The 23,670-nt window shown below is 32.8% G+C and overlaps 2 pseudogenes; both read right to left on the reverse strand.

Moving 5' to 3' along the window:
• Positions 1-1,659: 1,659 nt before the first annotated feature.
• Positions 1,660-12,825, reverse strand: LOC149579904 (protein FLOWERING LOCUS D-like; annotated as a pseudogene).
• Positions 12,826-12,860: 35 nt separating this feature from the next.
• The window catches only part of LOC149579905 (uncharacterized), a 30,135-nt pseudogene continuing 19,325 nt past the window's right edge, over positions 12,861-23,670 (reverse strand).

Raw genomic sequence — 23,670 nt, forward strand, 5'->3', positions numbered from 1 at the left:
GCCAAGTGACCAGTTTCTAGTTGATGTCGAGTGACTAGTTTCCAGTTGTTGCCAAGTGACCAATTTCCAGTTGATGCCGAGTGACCAATTTCTAGTTGATGTTGAGTGACCAGTTTCCAATTGGTGTCGAGTGCTAGTTTCCAGTTGATGCCAAGTGATGTCGAGTGCCAATTTTCAGTTGATGCCAAGTGCCAGTTTCTAGTGGATATCGAGTGATGCTGAGTGCCAGCTTCCAGTTGATGTCGAGTCATCCAGTGGGTGTCAAGTTGTCTGTGTCTAGTTCCTATTTGGGCCAACTTTATTCGCATTTAATTTTTGTATAGGTAGTTATATATTTTTTGAGATCTGACTTGTGGCTTCTCTAAGTTCTAGAATGTTTTGTAAGCCATTTTGGCGAGTATAAATAGAGTGTTGGGGCTTAGATTAAAGGTAGATTTTTGGAGAGAGTGAAAAAAGGGAAGGATATGAGTCTGGAAATGTGAATTTGAAGTTGGATCATGGATTTGGAAGTTGTATTCTATATCTAGCCATAACCCAAAAGGCCTTACAGTTGGGCATGTATGTTGTTTACTTGATGAATTAAATAAAGATAACTTGTCCTCTCTCCTTGGTGTTGTGTTTGTGTTGTTTTTTTCACTATGTTAACTCTTGCAAGGTGGTTTGGATAGTTGGGTGAGCCTTTGGCCCTAGTTATTCCTCCTCTTGCCTACGTTAGTTGGTATCAGAGCTTGAGGCTCGTCCTTCACTAGTACAAAAACAATAATATATGATTAAATAAACTACTAAAAATTGAAGATATATGACTAATTTTGATCATGTGACCAATAGTAGTTTATTGCCAGACATTTATCTCATGACCAAATCTATGACCAAACAATTTTAATCATTGATTTGGTAGTTGATTTGATCATTTATTGATATTACCTGGTAGTTCATTTGGTTGTTTATTGTTGTTACTTGGTAGTTTATTTAATCATTTATTTGGTCATTTATTTAGTTGTTGATCATTATTGATTGGTTGTGTGTTTGGTAATTAATTTGGTAGTTGATTTGGTAATAAATTTGGTAATAAATCTTGTAGTTGATTTGATAATAAATTTGGTAGTTGATTTGGTAATACACTTGGTAGTTAAGTTGGTAATAAATTTGGTAGATTATTTGGTAGTTGATTGTTGTTAACCAGTCATTTATTTGGTAGTCAATATAGTTATTTATTGGTTGTTTATATTAATTAGTAGAAAATATAGTTATGAAATGAATAATTTATTCAATACCATAAATTGTAAAATACAAAAATATGATATTAGACTTAAACTAAAACATAAAAGCAAATGAAAATATTACACATGAACAAGCTACACAACATACTAAAATCAAAAGATTGACTAACATCATTATAAAGGTAATATGTAATAAAGAATTTAATTGAATATATATATGTTATAATATGTCAAATTTATTTGAAGCTTGTATATAAATATAACAAAAATATCAAAAATTATCTAAGAGTTTCCAACTCTTTTAAATACATCTTGATAATTAAAATATTTAAACACATTCAAAATACTACAATATAAAGCAATTATCCAAAATGTCTAACAAATAGAACATTATAATAGCACTAATCAACTATGTCATTTTCTGCAAATACTTTAGTGGTCATTGTGTGAAAGTTCCCTCTTTCTCTTTGAGATGGACAACTCCATTTATTTTGTCTTCATAAGTAAGCGAAGCATTACTTGTGACCTTTATAATATTTGCATTGGCATCTCCAGTTCCATTCAAGTTGGATCCATGTAAAATAGAAAAATGAGGAATCCACCCAATAGCCACAACATCACCATCATATGGATCCAAAACCTTAACTTTATCCCCTTCTTTGAGTTTATCAATACATTTCTGCAAAAAGAAAATAAAAATAAATCATTAACTTACATAAGTAATGAATAGCCAAAAATATAATGCAATAGGTAAAGGTAAAATATTCCTCTAAAAAAATTAGAACTCACAAAATACTGTATAAAATAATAATATTAGTAATTTATTTATACATGTCTCAGCATAGAAACTTTGAAAGATTAGTATCTTGGTTAGACAAATACCAAGACAAGATTGGTTCTATCTTCTATATGATTAAGAGTAAGTTAGCGATGAAAGATAATAGCTTGAAAGGAAACAAACATGTATATGATGTGTAGAAAAGCGTAAACAATGCATGACTTTACATGGAATATGAATAAAAAATAAAGCCAATATGATATAAAGAAAATATATAGTCAACAAATAATAATTTCAATAAATAAAACTATACCTTCTCAGCCAATGAATAAGAACATACAAACATTAGTGAACAAAAGGAATGATTAGAGTATTGAATAAAAAAAGCTATTATTATTAATCACAAGTTATAATGAAAGGAGGAATAGTGAAAGAAGAGAACCATATCATTCTCTAAGAAAGAAGAAATATTTTTCATTATTGATAGTGGGAAGATCTATTAGCTAAGTAGCTTACATTTCTTGAAATCAAACATAAGTAGACAAACCCATTGATCATCGAGGGAGTGGAAGATATGTAGCAAGAGGAATGTAAAATTTAGAAGTATTTTGTGAAATCTCCAGAGTTGAGAAAATAAATTAGAAATAGAACAAAGAATATACACCAAGATGTAACTTTAATATATATTTAGAGCCACAAGCAAAGAATGTATAAAAAGTAATATAACTAGTTTGGTATCAAGAATCAAATAGTATATATATAGAAAATAAACAAGTGAATTTTCATTCTCTTTAAATCAATTTAGCTTTATCTTTGATTCATATTGTGACTTTGATGATAAGATTTAAGGAAATGGCTTATGGTCACCCCATGGAAGGTTGTAACCAAGAGTAAGGAAGTAGGTAAACATGGTTATGGATCCTGTTTGAAGTCAGCATAATCACTATCACTTATCATGCAAAGTTAATATAGGTCAAGTATAGAATGAAAAATCTATTAAAAAAATCCAAAAAAATAATTATATTACCTCAGATTCAGCATAACTATGATTGGGCTTCAAATGCTTATCCGCTAGTTCATCATGATCGCTATCAATATTGGCAGCTTTGTTGGAATAAAGGTATTTTGTTTTTACATTGCTTCGATAAAATTTCTTTGCATGTCATTAAAATTGATAAAATCTTGGTAAAGAGGAAATAGCATAAACTAATGTTGTGAAAGTGTAATATCAAGAATGCAATGTATGAGAATCAATGTTTAAGGGTATTGTTCTATTTATAGAAATTTGAAAAGACGATGATAAAAAGATGCCTTCAACAATACAAAGATACATTAGTATCAATTAGAATTAAATTAGAAATAGATCCTCTTACCTGATATGAATTTGTGGAACTATGTTCATTCCATGCAAAAACTATAAGCTAAACCGGGGAAGTCAACAAAGAAACTTGCTCACTAAGACTATGCAAATAACTCATCATATGTTGGTACCTTGCATTTGAGTTAGCTTTATTTGGAGAGGATCTTACTATGTGTTCCATAGATTGTTGTGTAATCCCTATTGACGAACTAGATTTTTGCTTCAAACTACTCTTAAATTTCGTAGGATTTATTGCTGCCATATAATTGACAATATCTTCTACACGTGCTTCTCTAGTATTTTTTTCCACCTAAAATACAATGTCAAATTTAACACAATCAATTCAATAAAAAATTAAAATAAATATCACAATGTAAAATGAACCAAAAATCCATAAACTTAGTCCAAATTTATTTATTTTGGTTTGTAACCTGCCTCATCCAAATGTATATTCAGCCCTCGCATTGTCTCTTGCTCTCTTTCTTGCTCTGTTTCCTTTATTACTCTTTGTCAAATAGTCTTTAGAACACACACTTTCTTTCAATACCTCCCACTGATTGAGAGCTAAGTTGTTTTCAAAACTCTCATTTCCCTCCAAAATTAGTTTTCTACAAATGTATCTAGAATTATTCAGTATAAACTAATATATCTTTCCACCTGAGAAGTCTAGTAGGTGTCAGTACTCAACCTATGGAGTGTCATTGATGGGCTTAAATTGTAGGTAAAAGATCCAATTATTTATATAATAATTTCATTTCTAGTGGAGAATATCCATTTGTTGATGTTGTCATCAATTCAGGGATTCATCAAAAGCTAATGGTACAATAGCTAGCTACCAAACTAAATTAGTAGACAAAAAATAAGCATGCGTTGCGACCTTACTAGGTTGTTAAACATAGTAAGTACATGGGCACACTGGGTTTTCATACAGAGAATTACCACATTGGTTCTTGAATGTGTGTGTTTCAATAAATAAGTATCTCAGGTTCCAATTTCGGGTCCCTATTTGCAATAATATCAACAAAAGCATATTCTTTTGTAGATTTGGTGATGTATATTAATGTTGAAGTTGTAGTTAGAATCTTGCACTTAAATTTAGTAAATGAATCTAGTAATTTGGCATTTTCGTTGGAATGTAGGATAGCTACCTGTCATGAGTACTATGTTTTATTTGCATATTTTGATGTGGGGGCTTCATATAAAGGATGATGCATTTAAAACCCATTCTACATGCAACTGCTTAACCCACTACAGAATACAGCTGCAGGATACGCTGATCATTGGAGTTTAGTGATAGTATGAGTTCTATCCTATTCTGTATTTCTTGTCTGCTTTCCCTAGTTTGGAAATATTATTAGAGACATTTAATAGAAAGGATTTCATTTTGTAGGTTTAAATTAAGGAAATTTTGTCTATCGTAATTATTAAAAATACCAAGATCATAGAAAAACACAGTTTTGATTTACAGTACAAATTCAAATGGCTAATTCCATCATGCCTGGTTAGAAGACTTTTGACAAAATGTCAGCTTTACATTGAGTCCCTTGCTTTTAAATAAAACAATCTTATTGTAGCTTGTAAAATTATAAGATAGAAAATAGTCTACGCATAAAACAAGAATAACTGCTAATAAAAAGCATCTTTTATTTTCTTAAGAAATGATATTTTCAAACTATACATCTACATTGAATATAGAAATCTCCTAAATTTAAAAGTAGCCTCGTATGAAAGGCATGGCAGTCAAACTGAAGTCTGGGATCCAAGTTAGAGCAACAAGGTCTTCGAAGCTGTAGGATCAATCTTGACCTTCCCGTATGCCAACCCTGTTAGTCTGTAACACCCCGCCAAGAGATCCAAAAGAATTAACCTAAAGTTTTACTAAGTTTGCTAAACATTTTTTTTTTTAAAGTAAGAATGTATAACATACACATCAAACACATAGTAGCGAAAGCAATAACATGTAATCATCAACAATCATACATAACAGGTTACATTCCTTAAGGATCCCAAGACGTTGAGTCACTTTTAAATTTAATTAATTCTAAGTCTAACAACTACCACATACATATGAAAGAATAATCAGAAAGTCCAATGTCCATAATATACATTTGTTCCGAATGCCTCTTGGCAAATTAATTCGAAATACTCAATCATCCACTGTACATGTCACAGGGTATGAAAGTCTTAAAAGAATATTCATATGTAAAGATAAAGTTACATCATCCTCAAATCCATGATACAAAGTACAGTAAAATAAATGAAACCATTCACCATACATGATACATCCATACATCCATAATGATAAAACATCTATCATAAAATCTAACCATCCATCATAATAATCCAAGAACATAGTGAAGGTAAATGCCAACCAAGAAAGCTCCAGCCACGGTGACTACGGACGGATCTCAATGGTAAGAGTAAAAAGCACTACCACCCGACCGCATGGAACCTAAATGGTCCACTCCCACCATGTTGAGGAGATAGTCTCAAGTCCCAAACAAGGTATCAAAACACAAAACACAAGTACTCTCTAAGTCTGGGAAATCCTAAAAGTACACTAACTCAAAGGTTCCAACATAGATAGACATCTACACCCAGAGGCACCACAAAGACACGTAGGAAACATGCTATGCAAGCGAGAAAGTGTCATCACAAAAGTCACGTTGGATCCTGCGGCCACTAGTATCCTCTCATACTGACGAGGCATACTACGAAATGCAAGGTCGTAACCAAGCATTCTCTCTACCCCATCCTAGTTTGTACTAGCACTCAAGGCATGGGAGAGAACATACAGTTATCTTATTAGGTTCATTTAAGTTAGTATTTAGGTGAGATGTTTTCACTTATTAAAACAAACAACTTACAATGAGTCATGCCCAAAGCCACTTCGGGTCTCCCGTCCCTCATTGCAAGCCACTTCCTGACACTACACATAGATAACCTACCCTAGGCTCATGAAATCACAAAACACAAAATATCACCTCAGCCCTATACAAGCGACTGGAAAGTATCAAATGATAATCATAATGATCACAACAGTTCTCTATCAGCAACTGAAGGCATCAATGATAAGTCACAATATCTAATGGTTCTCCAATGAGCAACCAATAGGTATCCCAATAACAGATCACAATACTGATCAAAGACTCCAGAATGGTCAAGTCAAAACTATAGGGCTCATTTACTGTTGCACCAAAAGCCATGACTGTTAGTGAACATGGAACACCACGTAATTAACCACCTGTGGGCAGGGGAGCGCATCGCATCACCCAACAATCTCCCCCTCGATGTGCATACCAAGTACTTACGTGGGTCGGGAAGGCACCGGGGAGATTTGAACCCATGACCAGGCCAAAACCAAGCTTTGATACCAATTGTAGAGCCCATTTGTCATTGCACCAAAAGCCATGACTATTAGTGAACATGGAACACCACATAATTAACCACTTGTGGGCAGGGGAGCGCATCGCATCACCCAACAATCTCCCCCTCGACGCGCATACCAGGTGCTTACGTGGGTTGGGAAGAACCGAGGAGATTTGAACCCATGACCAAGCCAAAACCAGGCTCTGATACCAATTGTAGGGCCCATTTGTCGTTGCACCAAAAGCCATGACTATTAGTGAACATGGAACACCACATAATTAACCACCTGTGGGCAGGGGAGCGCGTCGCATCACCCAACAATTTCCCCCTCGACGCGCATACCAGGTGCTTATGCGGGTCGGGAAGGCACCAGGGAGATTTGAACCCATGACCATGCCAAAACCAAGCTCTGATACCAATTGTAGGGCCCATTTACCGTTGCACTAAAAGCCATGACTGTTAGTGAACATGGAACACCATGTAATTAACCACCTGTGGGCAGGGGAGCGCATCGCATCACCCAACAATCTCCCCCTCGACGCGCATACCAGGTGCTTACGCGGGTCGGGAAGGCACCGGGGAGATTTGAACCCATGACCAGGCCAAAACCAAGCTCTGATACCAATTGTGGGGCCCATTTGTCGTTGCACCAAAAGCCATGACTATTAGTGAACATGGAACACCACATAATTAACCACCTGTGGGCAGGGGAGCGCATCACATCACCCAACAATCTCCCCCTCGACGTGCATACCAGGTGCTTACGCGGGTCGGGAAGGAATCGGGGAGATTTGAACCCATGACCAAGCCAAAACCAGGCTCTGATACCAATTGTAGGGCCCATTTGCCGTTGCACCAAAAGCCATGACTATTAGTGAACATGGAACACCACATAATTAACCACCTGTGGGCAGGGAAGCGCATCGCATCACCCAACAAAAACATGTCACAACATGACATCATCAAGAACAAATCACTAAAACACCTCAGTCCTCTCAAAGCGACTGGAAGGAAAATCAAATATATATATATAACTGATCGATGACCCAAAAATGGTTAAGTTAGGTAACTCAAATACGTACACCTCAGCTTCACACAAGGACTGAAAAGAAATAACAAACAGAAAAACATCCATATCATAGAGCATATCATCACATTACCATAGTTGGGTAAAAGATCGAGATCAAATCATCATATCATCACATTCACATAACCCCGAGCCTCTGGTAACATCCTAAGACTGGTCAACGCTAAACCAACCCCATAACACTCAAAGCATAAACAATATATGGAAGAAAAAAAATCATAGTCTCACTATTGGGTTTAGTTGATAATATATATTGTCGAGTTAATGTAACGTTTTAGTTTCAATTTCAAGGTATGATTCTAGTTCAAAAGATTTCTAGATTACCCTACAGGTTGACCCATTTACTTGTTCGAATGAAACTAGAATTATACTTTTTGACTTTAAATCAATTTTCTAAAATGATCTAAATGCAAGTTACTTATCAAAATAAATAAGTAGTTCCAATCTAAACAATATTATTAAAATAATATTAAGATAACTTACAATTTTAATTTTAACTATATTCATCATTAATTAAATTTAATTAACAAATTTTTAATTAAATTATTTTATGATTATCCAACTAAATACTTATATTAATCTCTCAACAATTATCCATTATTAATAATTAATAAAATTAACTAAATAATATAACTATTATTACATAATAAAGAAGTAAAATAAATATTATTAATAAAATACTAATTATCAATAATATTACAATCTTAATATAAATATGGTCAATAACTATTAATTAAATTTATAATAGCTAAATTAATATTCAATTAAAACTTTTTATTAATCATTAACTAAAACTTTTATTAAATCTATTAATAATTAAATTTAAAATAAACTTCATTTGATATATATATAAAACTTTAATATGCTTCACAAAGCATATGCGATTTAATAGGATCGTAGGTCACCGACTTATTAATATAGCCGTGCGACCACATCATCATTCGCAGGTACTGCGCTTTGCGAATTCGCAGGCAACGCTCTGCCAAATAAAAAAGGTAAGTGGGGGGTGGGGGTTGGTGGCCCCGCCCACCCCAAATTTTATATTATAATTTTTATTTTATAATAAAAATGTGTTATTTCATTTTTATTTGAAGTTTATGAAATATATATATATTTTAATAATTCACTTAAGAGTTATCAAATATGTTTTAAAATAATTTATTTAAGAATTATATTATATGTTTTAAAACAATTCTCTCCTAACCAGGATATAATGTATTTAACTTTTATTTTATTAATTATTATTATTATTTTTAACATTCACAAATCTACTCTGATAGAAAAAATAATATTAACCATTCAAAATTTCAATCTACAATTTTCATTTATAAGCTTAGAATTTAACCCTTCCTCGATTAAATTCAGATTTCATTAATCTATCAAATAAGAATTCCTGATCACTCTTCTAATTTTTACGTATTTCGAATATATTGACAAGCATTTAATGATTTACAATATTGAAATATTTAAGCTTTCATCACAAAGAATTTGGATAAGGGTGAGTGAGTAGCCGAGTTGGTGTGAAGGCGAGTCGTGAGGCGTAGTGTTAGGCTAATGATCCCGGTGCTACGCATCAACTCCGGTTCGAGTCACACTAGGTTTACCACAAACCCTTTTAAGGGTGAGTGAGTAGCCGAGTTGGTGTGAAGGCGAGTCATGAGGCGTAGTGTTAGGCTAATGATCTCGGTGCTACGCATCAACTCCGGTTCGAGTCACACTAGGTTTACCACAAACCCTTTAGCCAATAGTGGCATGTTGTGATGGTTAAGTTGGTGTGTTGTTATCCTTGCCATCAAGGTTCAAATCTCATGGGGATGAGGTCCCCCATTTGTGGCCTCACTGGTTCATAGCTCCAGGTCAAAGCGTTTACCCCTCTTTGAAACACAAAGAATTTGGATATACAATCCACAGGCACGAAGAAGATAGGAAAGGATAATTATGTATTTAATCAATGATCAAAACATAAGACCCTACCTGATCTTGATGCTATTATGCAATCCCCAGGAACTGTAAGAGAATTCGCTCCTCTTCAATAACCTTCTTCCAAGAATCTTTCCTTGAAATTTGCCTTCTGAAATTTGCTTCCAAAAGTTGTCTCCCAAAAATTCCCGTCCAAATTCGTGTCTCCCAAAAAACTGAATCCCAAAGTTGTGATAAGGAGTTTTCTCCTCAAATTGGGGCACTAATTGTGCGTTCACCCGAGAGGACTCCTTGCTCCATTGAGTTAACTCTAAAATAACTTGTATTAATCTTTGCTTTATCTTTTTAATGCACATTAAGTTGAATTATTAAATAACTTTATTTAATATTCCACTTGAGTTCTATTTTAAATTAATCAATTACTTTAATCTCATGTGCACTTTATGAAATTAAAAATAACATTATTATTATTATTATTTTTAATCTTTTAATTAATTTCTCATATTTAAACTCATGCTTAGATCATGCGATTTAGAAACCTTTAATAATTTAATATCTTTCAACTTTTAATTTATTTTAGAAACTTAATTGATAACATATTTAATTAATTTAAATAACAATAATATTTAACATTTATTTAAAAATGAACTCTAAATATATTATTATTAAATTAAATAAATATTATCATGTTCTAAATTTATCTTTGAACTTTTATCTCCAAATTTAATTATTTTATTTAATTAATTTCTCAATTAATTAAATATTAAAGATATCATATTAATTCTACATTAAATTAAATCATTAATTAATCTTTTTAATTAGACTTAATTAATAGAAAACACATCAAGGACTCATATAACAACATATGAAAACCCATCATAGAAAAATACATACTAAATCAAACAAAAAGGGTTATAATCACGAAATAACATCATTTGATGTATTCGGAGGGTACTTAACTCATATACTTGCCCTAATTATCAATTAGGACAATTGGCTAAAGGGTTTAGGAATTGGACTTAAGAGTTTATCTCCCCTCTCTTACCATTGAGACAATGCGATAGGGTACGCTCATCCTGGCAATTCAGGGAAGTCGATACCCGGTACCTGCAACCTGCATAAAATCCACGCATGTGCAAACACAATATTCTAAGCTAAAAAAACAATGGCAGGAAGTGGTGCATCGTGTAGATCCCGACTAGCAGGTGACTACGACTCCCTTCCTTAACCACATCAGAAACACCATACATAAATAAAATAAACACGCACACCATACACATGCAGTATGGGGTAAGTATCCATAAGAAAGCACATGTGATAATAAACCATCTAACTAATCATCATCAATAATTGAAAACATTGAATAATCATCATACATACATGAAATATAGAGTACCAAGTAATCTCATCATATAATAAACTGAGTGTAAAACAACATCTGATAATCTCTAAAATAATAATACTAATCATCACACATAAAATTGGCCTAAAAGAGTTTGGCAAGGATGACTGAAATGCGACTTAGGTAAATATTCTATGGTAACTAGCATTTGACCCTTCCCTTCTATCTTAATTGTAAGAAGGATGTCTTTGACATTTGTCTCTCACAATTAACTTTTCAACCATGGAAAATGGTTTTGGATATCCCAAAACAAATACCTCTTTGATGAAACCTAGTGTTGTGAAAGAAGATTTAATATGACTTGCAAAAGACTTGATACATGCATCCCAAACGCGATCTATCAGCATAAGATCCCCTTCATGTATGCAACAATCAAATAATTATTAATATAATGACCAAAGAAAGATTTTGGGGGTTTCAAAAATACATACAAAAAGCCAAAAGAGTAAAGCATGAACCTCTATGTGTAAGATACATCATATAACTTATTATGCTTTATTTAATTTCAATTTGGAGACTAACTAAATGTAAATAGATTAACCAATGCAAAGCTTTTGGGAGATGAAAAAACTCATATGAACACTCAAAATAATAAATCATGAAGATCAATGTGTCAGTGATATCATAAAGCTTCTTATGCTTTATTTATTTTCAATCTGCAAAACAATGAAGAGACAATGTATCAGTTTGTGGGATATAGAAGCAACAATGAATGTAATTAATGTAAAAGAGATTAATTTTTTTGGAAGTAAGAAGGCGTATTTTTTTCCCATAGATATGAATATGAAAATTAAATTAATAAACATCACACAAAATAATAATAATATTTTCTCTAGCTGAAGAAAGGTGCAGTTAATTAAAGGTGACGGTCTCTTTAAAACAAGTAAGCAATTCTTCAAATATTATATTATTAAGAAGGAATGCTTCTCAGTGACAAAATATTTACAATGTATCATGAGGAAAAATACTAATGAGAAAATAGATTGTAGGATCAATAATTACTTGAGTAGTCTAGTAATTGCTATAAACATTGAATGTTTCTGAAATTGAATGAGGCAGAAGTACTATAACATTGTTTTAAGAAGATTTTGCACACTTTGAGAGAAAAAATAATGGCATCTCCCAAGGCAGCTAGCTTTTTTCTTCCTATTAGACTTGCTCCTAATTTCTGACACAAATACCTTAACCTACCTTCATCTCCTCTCTTGACTGTGTGTAGCTCAAGTTGTTGTTGTCTTGTTAAAAAAATGTATAATTGAATTTGTTGTGGTTGTGCTAGCTTTGATAGTGTCTAAACCTTTTCTTGTTTTGATTGCACATCATTTTCTTTTACTTTCCTCCTACTTCCCCCAACTAAAACTTGTAATGGTAACCTAGAATTGAGGTCAGATGACTTTGGATCAAAGAGTATGCAAAATTAGCCAAATGTTAATTAGGCTCCCTAAAGAAATCGATGAGGACAACCCCATGTGAATAATTTTTATGTTTAACTAGATACCTATCTTCCTTGTATTACAATGACCTAATGCTAGCAACTCTAGAAATATGTGTAGCCTCTCTCAAGCTAATCAAGAATGCACCATAAATTTTTGTAGGGTAACACCTATTGGTAACCTCTCCTACAAAAAAAAAATTCTTACCATCTTCTATACTCTCTGCTAAGATATCATAGTCATCACTAGATGCCCAAGTTCTATTATAGGTTGTATCATATGACTGTTGAGTTAGGTTGCCATTTTCTTTGTGAAAATGTGTCCGCCAGGTTGACTTCGAGCTTTAAGGACCATAATCTTAAAGCCACGGGCCAAGCGATGACAAGTAGTAGCAAGATCTAAAAGTCTCGCATCCATAATAACCATATTTGCACTCCCACCCTATGAAAATGTAATAAGAAGGGCCTTCTTAATTTTTATAGCAAATATAGAATTGATATACCCATGGCTAAGTAAGAAGCTATAAGCTAAATTCATAGTGTCCCTATGCTAAGATCTAATGGACACCAATAAATGAGAAGGATCAGGCCAGATGGTCACATTTTTGCATCATAAAGAAATAATGTGATTGTGAATAATGATATAATTGATCTACTCATCCCCTTCAATGAATCCAACTACACTAGCCATGATTTCCTCTCTTGTGAGGGCATTTAGAGGGAACCCAATTAAGTAAGCAATCATGACCTTAGTGTTAGCCTCCTTGGCCATTTCAAATATCCTCTTCTATTGTTGAGATGCTTCTCAAGGAGCTTATCGATGAGTGTCTCATCATATATAATAGATCCACTCCATGCACCTTGCGTAAGTGTGTTGTAGATGGTGCTACTGCTCCCACTTGACAACATATGTTAAACTATCATGGCCACTGCAGCCACATCCTCTTCTTTATGCTTCCACTTTCTCTTCTTCTTCTTGCATCTAATTGTGCCTATACATGCAACATCCTGATCCTTGGGCTCTCCCCCATTTGAAAACCTCTCCGTACGAAGAAGAATCAATTCGTAAATGGGGTTGTGATTGTGATTGACCTCTTCGAAAGGAGAAACTAGTGAGGAGGAAAGATATTTGTGATTTTCCTCTTTGGTTATGATTTTTCTCTTTAAAAGGGGGATTCAGCGAGGACAAAGAAAAAGGATTATCATTTTCATCTTTGAAATGAGGAATGAAAGATGAACAATGGGGATTGTGGCTTTTCTCTTCAGAAGGGATTTAGAAGGAATGTATTTTGATTGCTCTCTTTAGAAGGGGGAATCAGTTAGGAATGACAAGAATTTGGATTGTTCATTTAGGAAGGGGCTATCTATGAGGATGCACAAATAGGGTTACAACTATCCTCCCACTGGGGAAGAACAATTTTCATCCTCTGCCTAAGGAGAGTAGGTAAATGGGTTGCCCACATTCCCCTTAATAAGAAGAAAAATTAACACAAATGAAGTCGGATTCAAATCTCCTTTAACATTAACAAACTTCAGGGATCCTAAGTTTGAGTCCCTTGCAATATGGGAAGACACAAAAGATGAGATATGGTTTGAATTGGCCTTTACACAGTCAAAAATCACATCAACCTAAGAAACCCCACCATTTGAACCCCACTGTTAGAGCAATCCTTGATATCTGCTTCTGCAATTTTTCTACCAATCATCTTGACCTTAGGAAACAAAGATCATTGTCATTTATTAGTTGTCTAATAGGAAAGAGCCATCAAATATTTTAATAAATTTTTATATCACGTTTATCTTTAATTTAAGTACTATTTTCATATTGTGTGGTGTTGGGAGAAGTATTTTTTTTCTTAAAGTATTTCCTATAGGTTTTAATACCAGCAATTGGACTTTAATTGGCAAGAGGTGCGCAAAAGAGATATAGAATATCAATTAAGAAAGTCAAAATTAACAAATGTATTTTCTTTTTACTATCTTGTGGCTCTATCTTTATTTCCATCTTTTTCTTCCTCTTTACCATATCTTCTTATCTCTTTTTATTTGACTATTTGACCTCTATATCTTCCTCTTTCTATTGATAGATCTACACTATCATTTTAATCAATTATAGATACATTAATCAAATAATTACATATCATTCATTTGCATACTATTATTTTTAGTGTTAATTATTTTGAGGAAATAATTAATATAAATTTATTTGACGACAAGTATTGGTATTTATCTGAAAATTTGTTTGATGAAGACTATGAACATATTAAATTATTTCTAAAAGTTGTTCATTGATCAACTTTTAAATCACCCTAAAGAAAAAATTTCTAGTGCAAGAAAGACATAGATGAATTTGTCACACAATCAGTTTATCAACAAACAAGTATTATTTGTGAAATGAGTCTTCTCAATAAATTATAAGTCTATAATACTATCAAATGTTAGTATATTTTAGATATTTTTAATGAAAATTATGTTAAAATATTTTTTATTTTTTATTTAAAATAATTATAATTATAATTCAATTATTTAAGGTTAAATATTAATTTCATCCTAAAAATCATCTTAAGCATCAATATAATAATATCACTAAATGGTGTTTATCAATCATCAGAAATCACCTAAAAGACAAATTTCAAGCATGAGATAGGTGTTGATGTATTCCTCATATAATAATCCGTTAATTCTCACTCCTTCACAAGCTCTTTGAGCATCAACTTCTAGATCCAATGACTAGTGCTAATTAAGTGATATTTGTTTGTTCATTCTCATGATGAGATCATATGGGTTCAATATGTGAACCATAGCTCACGAAACATATTATATGGTTTAATGAGTGTAATAGGAAATTGTATATTAAGATTATAAAATAATTAATTGATAATAAATCTTTTTGATATGAAAAGATAAACTTGGAGTTTTTTTTTAGTATATTGAGGGTTTTCATTTTCTTTAGTAGTTCATAGATAGTTTTTGAGGAGTTTGATTGCAAATTAAGCTGATTTTGAATTCATTTCTAGTTCAATTTTAGTTGAGAAGAGGTTTCAAGGAATTTAAATGATAATGATGTATTGATAGGACACAAACTTCATCAATGAGTAATACAAGTTGAAAAATGGTTAAAGAATGTATAAATATGATAAAAAAAACATCAGTCATTCATCTAATCATTTGTTTGGGTGACTAATTATTAGTGACCAATTGTTTAGTCATTTATTTGATCATTTATTTAGTCACTTATCTTTGTCTAACCTTGTGATTTAACCTGATGACCGAGTTAGTCATTTATTTAGTCATTTATACTTATAAATTGCAAGACATTACTACAATTTGATCACTTTTAGTCATGTGACTAAAATATTTAGTCTTGTAACTAAAATTTTTAGTCACATGGTCATTTATTTACCAAAATTCTACTAGTGCTTGTGGAGATTGGATCGTGTAGAACCCTAATTTGGATTTGGTTGTGGGGTGGCAGATCTATGGATTTGACCTATAACTTGCAGAGGGTTACGATCTTGCAGGAACCTAATTTGTAAAGATGGTTCGTGGTAGAGGAAATAATGTTGATAATACTATATTGGATTAGTTGAGACAAATTTCAGCTAGATTAGATGCTGTGGAGACAGCCTAGAGGAGAGGAGCACATCTTGATGATGTAAGTGATGATGAAGCAGTAGCACCAAACCATAATCTAGAACCTGAAGAAGATCAAGATGAAGAAAGATTGTTGAGAGTATTGGTTAGAGTGAATTCAAAGCCTGTTGTAGAAGTTGTTCCTTATGATGGAAAATTGGACACCAATGTTATGTTGGATTGGATCTCTGATATGGAGAAGTTCTTTGAGTATGAAAACAGTCCTGATAATAGAAAGGTGAAGATTACAGTCACTAGGCTGAAAGGTCATGCATCACTATGGTGGGAGCACTTACAAACTGATAGACAAAGGAGAGGAAAGGAGAATATTAGAACTTGTCCAAAGATGGTGAACAACGTAAAGAACAAATTCCTTCCTAATGATTACCAAGTTAGCTTGTTGAGAAATATGCAAAATTTGAAGCAAAAAGACATGACTGTAAAAGAATATACTAAGGAATCCTATAGAATGGACATCAGATCTGGACATGTGGATGATGATGTTGAGAAAATTGCAAGGTACATTAATGGATTGAGATTTGGAATACAAGATGAAATAAATTTTGTGAAGCTAGAAAGTATAGAAGAAGCATATCAATATGCCTTGAAAGCTGAGGAGATCTTGACAAAGAAGCATGAACAAAGATAGAGAGGTAGAGGTGGTAGATTCCAGAGAGGCAGAGGTAGATCTTATGGAGAAAGTGGCAGATCTGACAGTTCTATGCAAGATAAAGGCAAATCTGAATGGAAGAATGATGACAAAGGCAAGACTGAATGGAAAAGTGGTAATTCTTACTGAGGAGGCACTAATTCTTAGTGAGGAAGAGATAATTCTTATTCTAGAGGTGGATTTCATGGTAATTGTTTTAGATGTGGCAAAGAAGGGCATAGATCCTTTGAATGTAGATCTTCTGAAGATGGGCAGAATAATAGAAATGCTATAATTCAAGAAGACATTAAGAGTTCGCCAAGTGGACCTGAGGCTGGAGAAAATTTGATGGTGAGAAGAACTTTATGTAATAAGGGAGGTGATGAGGAACCTATTTTAAGAAGAAGTCTTTTCAAGACAAGATGTAAGATGGCTGGAAAATGTTGTAAAGTGATCATTGACAGTGGAAGTTCTACAAATCTGGCATCAAAAGAGCTAGTTACAAAGTTGCAGTTGTAGAGGCTAAAACATCCCAAACCTTATCATGTTTCATGGATCAAATATGAGCATAAGATATTGGTGAGTGAGCAATGCCTTGTGAAGTTCAAAATTGGACATTACTTTGATGAAGTTTCGTGTGATATTATGCCCATGGATTTTTGTCATATTTTGTTGGGTAGACCTTGGCAATATGATAGATATGATGTACATGATGGAAGATTGAATCAATATACTCTTTGGGTAAATGGGAAGAAAAAAACATTGTTGCCTTTGATCGAAAGTCTAGATGAGGTTAATTGTACAGCTATAAAAATTTGCATGGTTAATGGGAAACAATTTGAAAAGGAAGTGAAGAAGAATTAGGTTTGTTTTGCTATAATGCCAAGAAAATTGAGTTTTTTCAATGGAGACCGAGTGCCAAAAAATAATGTTAACTGAGTGTGATTTAGTGGTGACCGAGTGATAGATGGTAGTATTGACCAAGTGCAAGGAGAAATTGCAGAGTTGTTGAATGAGTATAAAGGCATTACTGCTGAAGATATTCCTGATGGTTTACCTCTTATAAGAAGTATAAGTCATTGTATGGATCTAATTTCTAGAGCTAGTTTGCCAAATAAAACACCATATAGATTGACACCTATAAAGAATGAAGAACTTAACAGACAAGTGCATGAGTTGTTCTAGAAAGGTTTGATCAAAGAAAGCTTGAGTCCATGTGTTGTACCTATTGTAGTAGCACCTAAAAAGAATGGAGAATGGAGAATGTGTACTAATTCTAGGGTCATTAACAAGATAACAGTGAAATATGGGTTTCCTATGCCAAGGATGGATGACATAATGGATTGTTTGAGTGGAGCAAAGTATTTTACCAAGATTGATTTGAAGAGTGGCTATCATCATATCAGAATCAGAGAAGGTGATGAATGGAAGACTACTTTCAAGACAAAAGATGGTTTGTATGAATGGTTGGTTATGCCTTTTGGTTTGACTAATGCACCCAGTACTTTCATGAGGTTGATGAATGAAGTTTTGAAAAGATTCTTGGGTAAATTTTTTATTATTTATTTGGATGATATTCTAATATTCAGCAAGACTAAGGAAGAACATCTTGAGCATATTAGACAAGTATTGTAGAGGTTGAAAGAGGAAAAGTTGTTGATTAATTTGAAAAAGTGTTCTTTTATGCAAGAGGAGATTGTGTACTTGGGATTTGTGATTTTAGTTGATGGTTTGAAGATGGATCCTGAGAAGGTTAAAGCAATTTTGGAATGGCCTACACCTGAGAATGTGGGCGAGGTAAGATCATTTCATGGTTTGGCTAGTTTTTACAGAAAGTTTATAAAGAATTTCAGTGTTGTTTGTAATGCTATGACTGAAACAATGAGGGGAGATAAAAAGGAATTCAAGTAGACACATGGAGCTGATAAGAGTTTTGAGAGATTTTTGAGACTTTGAAATAAAAGGTTGCTGAATTACCTATATTGGCTTTACCTGATTTCAACAAAGTATTTCAAGTTGAATGTGATGCAAGTGGTAATGCAATAGGAGTTGTATTAAGTCAAGAAGGTAAGCCTGTTGCTTTCTTTAGTGAAAAGTTGAATGATGCTAAAAGGAAATATTCTGTGTATGATCAAGAGTTTTATGCTATTGTTCAAACATTGAAGAAGTGGAGACATTATTTGATGCCTAAGGAGTTTGTGTTGTATACTAATCATAAAGTTTTACAATACTTGGGAAGTCAACATAAATTGAATCAAAGACATATGAAGCGGGTTGAGTATTTGCAGAGTTTTACATTTTTGATCAAGCATAAGAGTGGAGTTACTAACAAAGTTGCTGATGCATTGAGTAGAAGACGTTCTTTGTTGACTGAAATGAAGGTTGAAGTTCTTGTTTTTGATGAGATGAAAGAGTTATATGATGTTGATCCTGATTTTTCTAAGGCATGGAGAGAGTGCAGAGCACCAAATCTGATAGATCACATAAGAAAGTATGGTGAGTATTTCATTCAAGAAGGTATGTTGTTCAAAGGTATTCAGTTATGTATTCCTAGAAGTCCTATGAGGTTGAATTTGATTAAGGAAAAGCATAGTGGTGGATTAGCTAGACATTTTGGAATTGATAAGACATTGATTTTGCTGAAAGAGAAATATTATTGGCCACAAATGTATAAGGATGTTCAAAAATTTGTAAAGAGTTGTGGAGTTTGTCAAGTTGCAAAGGGAGTGAGTCAAAATACTAGTTTGTATACACCTATTACTATTCCTGAGAAACCTTGGACTGACATTAGTATGGATTTTGTTCTTGGATTGCCTAAAATAGTAAAAGGGTATGATTCCATATTTTTTGTAATGGACAAATTTTCTACGATGGCTCATTTCATACCATGTAAGAAGACATCAGATGCTGAGCATGTTGCTGAACTTTTCTTTAAAGAGATTGTGAGATTGCATGGATTACCAAGAAGCATTATTTCAGATAGAGACAATAAGTTTGTTGGTTATTTTTGGAAGACTTTGTGGAAGAAGATGGGTATTGAATTGAATTTTAGTTCTACATTCCATCCACAAATAGATGTATAGACAGAGGTTGTGAATAGAACTTTGGGTAATTTGTTGAGATGTTTAGTTGGGAATAAGCCGAGTAATTGGGAGATGGTATTGGCACAAGCTGAATTTGCATATAACAATTATGTGAATAGGAGTACAGGGAAGACACCTTTTGTGATTGTTACTGGAATGCATCCTAGAGGTATATCAGATTTGAGAGATGTTGTTGGTGAAGAAAAGAAAAGCATTCTAGGAGAAGAATTTGCTGATTTCATGGAATCTTTGTATAAAGAAGTGAAGTTGAGGTTAGAACAAAGTAATCAGAAGTATAAGGAGAATGCTGATCCATCTAGAAGACACCATGTTTTTGAAGTTGGTGATGAGGTGATGGTTCATCTAAAGAAAGGAAGATTCCCAGTTGGAACATATAGCAAGCTGAAGATAAAAAAATTTGGACCTTGTAAGATCCTGAAGAAGTTTGACAATGGTAATGCTTATGAAGTTGAGTTACCTAATGACATGGATATATCTCCTATATTCAATGTTGCTGACTTATATAAGTATCATTAGTCAGATGATGAAGTTGTTGAAGCAGATGATTATCCTAAGAAGCAGATTGAAGAAGTTGAAAAGGTATTGGATCAAAGAGTTGGTAAGAGCACAAGGGGAAAAGATTACTATGAATATTTGGTGAAGTGGAAGAATAGACCTATTGAAGATGCTTCATGGATTTCTCAATCTAAGTTGAATTCAGCTCAAGTTGTGACACTTGCATGATTCAAGAGAATCATTTCTTTCAACCCTGATTGTCTGATGCAGGAGCATCCTGAGTTTCCTTTTAATCCTGCACTTTTGTTCATTCTCCCAGTTGCTGTCGAGTGACCAGTTTCCAGTTGATGCTGAGTGACCAGTTTTTAGTTGACGTCGAGTGACTAGTTTCCAGTTGATGTTGAGTGACCAGTTTCTAGTTGATGCTGAGTGACCAGTTTCTAATTGGTGTCAAGTGCCAGTTTCCAGTTGATGCCGAGTGATATCGAGTGCTTGTTTTCAGTTGATGCCGAGTGCCAGTTTCCAGTTGATGCCAAGTCATCCAGTGGGTGTCGAGTTTTCTCTATCTGGTTCCTATTTGGGCAGACTTTGCTCGCATTTAATTTTGGTATAAGTAGTTATATTTGCTGAGAGCCGACTTGTGGCTTCTCTAAGTTCTAGAATGTTCTGTAAGTTGTTTTGGAAAGTATAAATAGAGTGTTGGGGCTTAGATTAAAGGTAGATTTTTGGAGAGAGTGAAAAAAGGGAAGGATATGAGTCTGGAAATGCAAATTTGAACCTGGATCGTGGATTTGGAAGTTGTATTCTATATCTGGCCATAACCCAGAAGGCCTTATAGTTGGGCATGTATGTTGTTTACTTGATGAATTAAATAAAGATAACGTGTCCTCTTCCTTGGTGTTGTGTTTGTGTTGTGTTTTCCGTTGTGTTAACTCTTGCAGGGTGGTTTGGCTAGCTGGGTGAGCCTTTGGCCCTAGTTATTCCTCCTCTTACCTGCGTCAATTATTAAAATATTATTAGGTGGAAGATGTTTCTTGTGTGAAATGAATATTCTATTTTTAACATCAACAATTGAGTATTAAAAAAAAGATGCAAGATGATTCCGTTGATCTCTATGACCCACATTTTTATTACAAATATGGATTCACTGGGTTCTTTAACAATTATTGATTTCATATTTTTTTTAAATATCTAGAAGGTAATATGCCTTGTGATTTTAAAAAAAATTGGAAATCATATGTTAGAAAACAAAGAGGTTAGCCATCTACCAGGTTATGATGGATGCCAATAGTTTAAGAGAAGAGTAGGCAATCTTCTATGATGATTGCACCAGTTTAATCTTAAATATGACCACTAAAAGAAGCTAAAACATTTCTTTAATTGACGATTAACTCTCATCAAGTTCAATAAGAAACTAAGAGGTAGGAAAGATCTAAAGAAATATATGAGGAAAGAGTGCATGTTTTTGCAATACCAAATAATATAATTAGATAATACAATTTTCTTGAATCCTTCATTTACTTGATCAGCCCTTTGAACCTACTCTCCCCGAGTGTGATCTCTCATCTCTACAAATGTCAAAGGGTTTCTTTAAATTATTAATCCAGGTTTTTTTTTAACTTCAGTGATGCCCCAATAACTAGTTTAATTTTTAAATTGCAATTAATTAATCAATCAAAATTCTTATTGTAAACTAGAATAGTACACAAAGGATTCTATGTTCTCACAGATACTAAATAACCTCTACATAATAAATCCTTAATAATATACATATTATGTAAACTATAACAGTCTTACACTTGCATACAATCACCTTTATCATAGTGGTATTTCTCTTTCATAAAAACTATGCTAAGAAGACATATACACTAACCTTCCTCTATCATTAGACACTCTACCAACATACACAACAATCCAATGTTCTTCAAAGTAAGAAGAATGTGATGATGGAAATTTTTCTTTAGAATTTACCCTAATATTGTAATCTATTGCATCACTAAGTAATTGCGGCAATACCAATAGACAACAATTACAAAGCATTTATCACATCCACATAGCAGTGGATGCTTCACATAAATAGTTGAAGATAATATGTAAAGAGAAACATATTACTCACCTTTAAAGAGATGTCGATGCACATTGTTAGATCATATCTGCATGATGCATGCTACTTGATAAAAAGATGAGAAAGGTTGCCAAGGTCTCACAGGAGTTGTAAGATTATGCCTCATAACCAACCTTTGCAAACCACCATAGTAGTAGTTCCATCCAAATTTCTTGTTCCAGTCATGAAAAGGCCTAGTTGTAGAGAGTGTCAACATGTGAGATTAATTATTTTTAATTTATTTTATTAGTGAATTGGTTTGAGTTTTTTTAACTATTTTTGAAAAGATAAGTTATATTTTCTAAGGTTTTTTTAATAAAAAATATTTGTTATTAGCTTCAAAATTGAAGTCTTATAGGTGGAGCTTTTTGATATTCTATCACTAATATATGAAATATATTAGACAAAGACAAATAAGTTATATCTTTTAATTGGATTTTCATGTAAATATATTTTTTCATAATATGCAATTTATTAACACAAAAAAAATTACATCTTTAAACTGATATCCTAATTTAAAAAACTATAAATTTCTTTTTTAAAATAAATTATTTTACATTTGTTATGTATTATAAATAGATAGGTTTTAATTATATATATTAATTTAAATTTAAATTTTTCTAAGATTTATAACATAAATAAAAAGTCTTTTTATTTTTTAAAATTGTTATAAAATAAAAAGTTCAAATAAATTTTATAGTATTGTAATATGAATATATGTTGTAATTTTTAATTATTATAGTTATAAATTATTCATATTTTAAAATTTATTACTTTAAAATTTACATCTACATAATACTAACTATAATTCTCATTAATATAAATAATAAGGTGTGATAAGAGGTGGAGGTGTTATCAAAGACAATGAAGGAAAAATCAAGAAATTGATGGGGAAGAATTTAGGGAATTCATAATAAAGCAAGGGTTCAACTACCCCTATAAAGAGTGAAGGTGAGAAGAAATTCAAGCTATACAAAATTCATAGATGGGGGATAATTCAAAAATAGTCATCAATGATCTTTTTTGTAATTCCTTTTTTTTTAATTGAGAAGGATACCTAGCTAAACTTGCATCGATATTGCTCATGGGGTGATTAGAGGGTGTTGCTAACAAATAT

This window comes from Cupressus sempervirens, chromosome 1 (assembly GCF_028749045.1).
Source record: "Cupressus sempervirens isolate cs-2001-9-10 chromosome 1, ASM2874904v1, whole genome shotgun sequence".
Taxonomy (NCBI): Eukaryota; Viridiplantae; Streptophyta; class Pinopsida; order Cupressales; family Cupressaceae; genus Cupressus; species Cupressus sempervirens.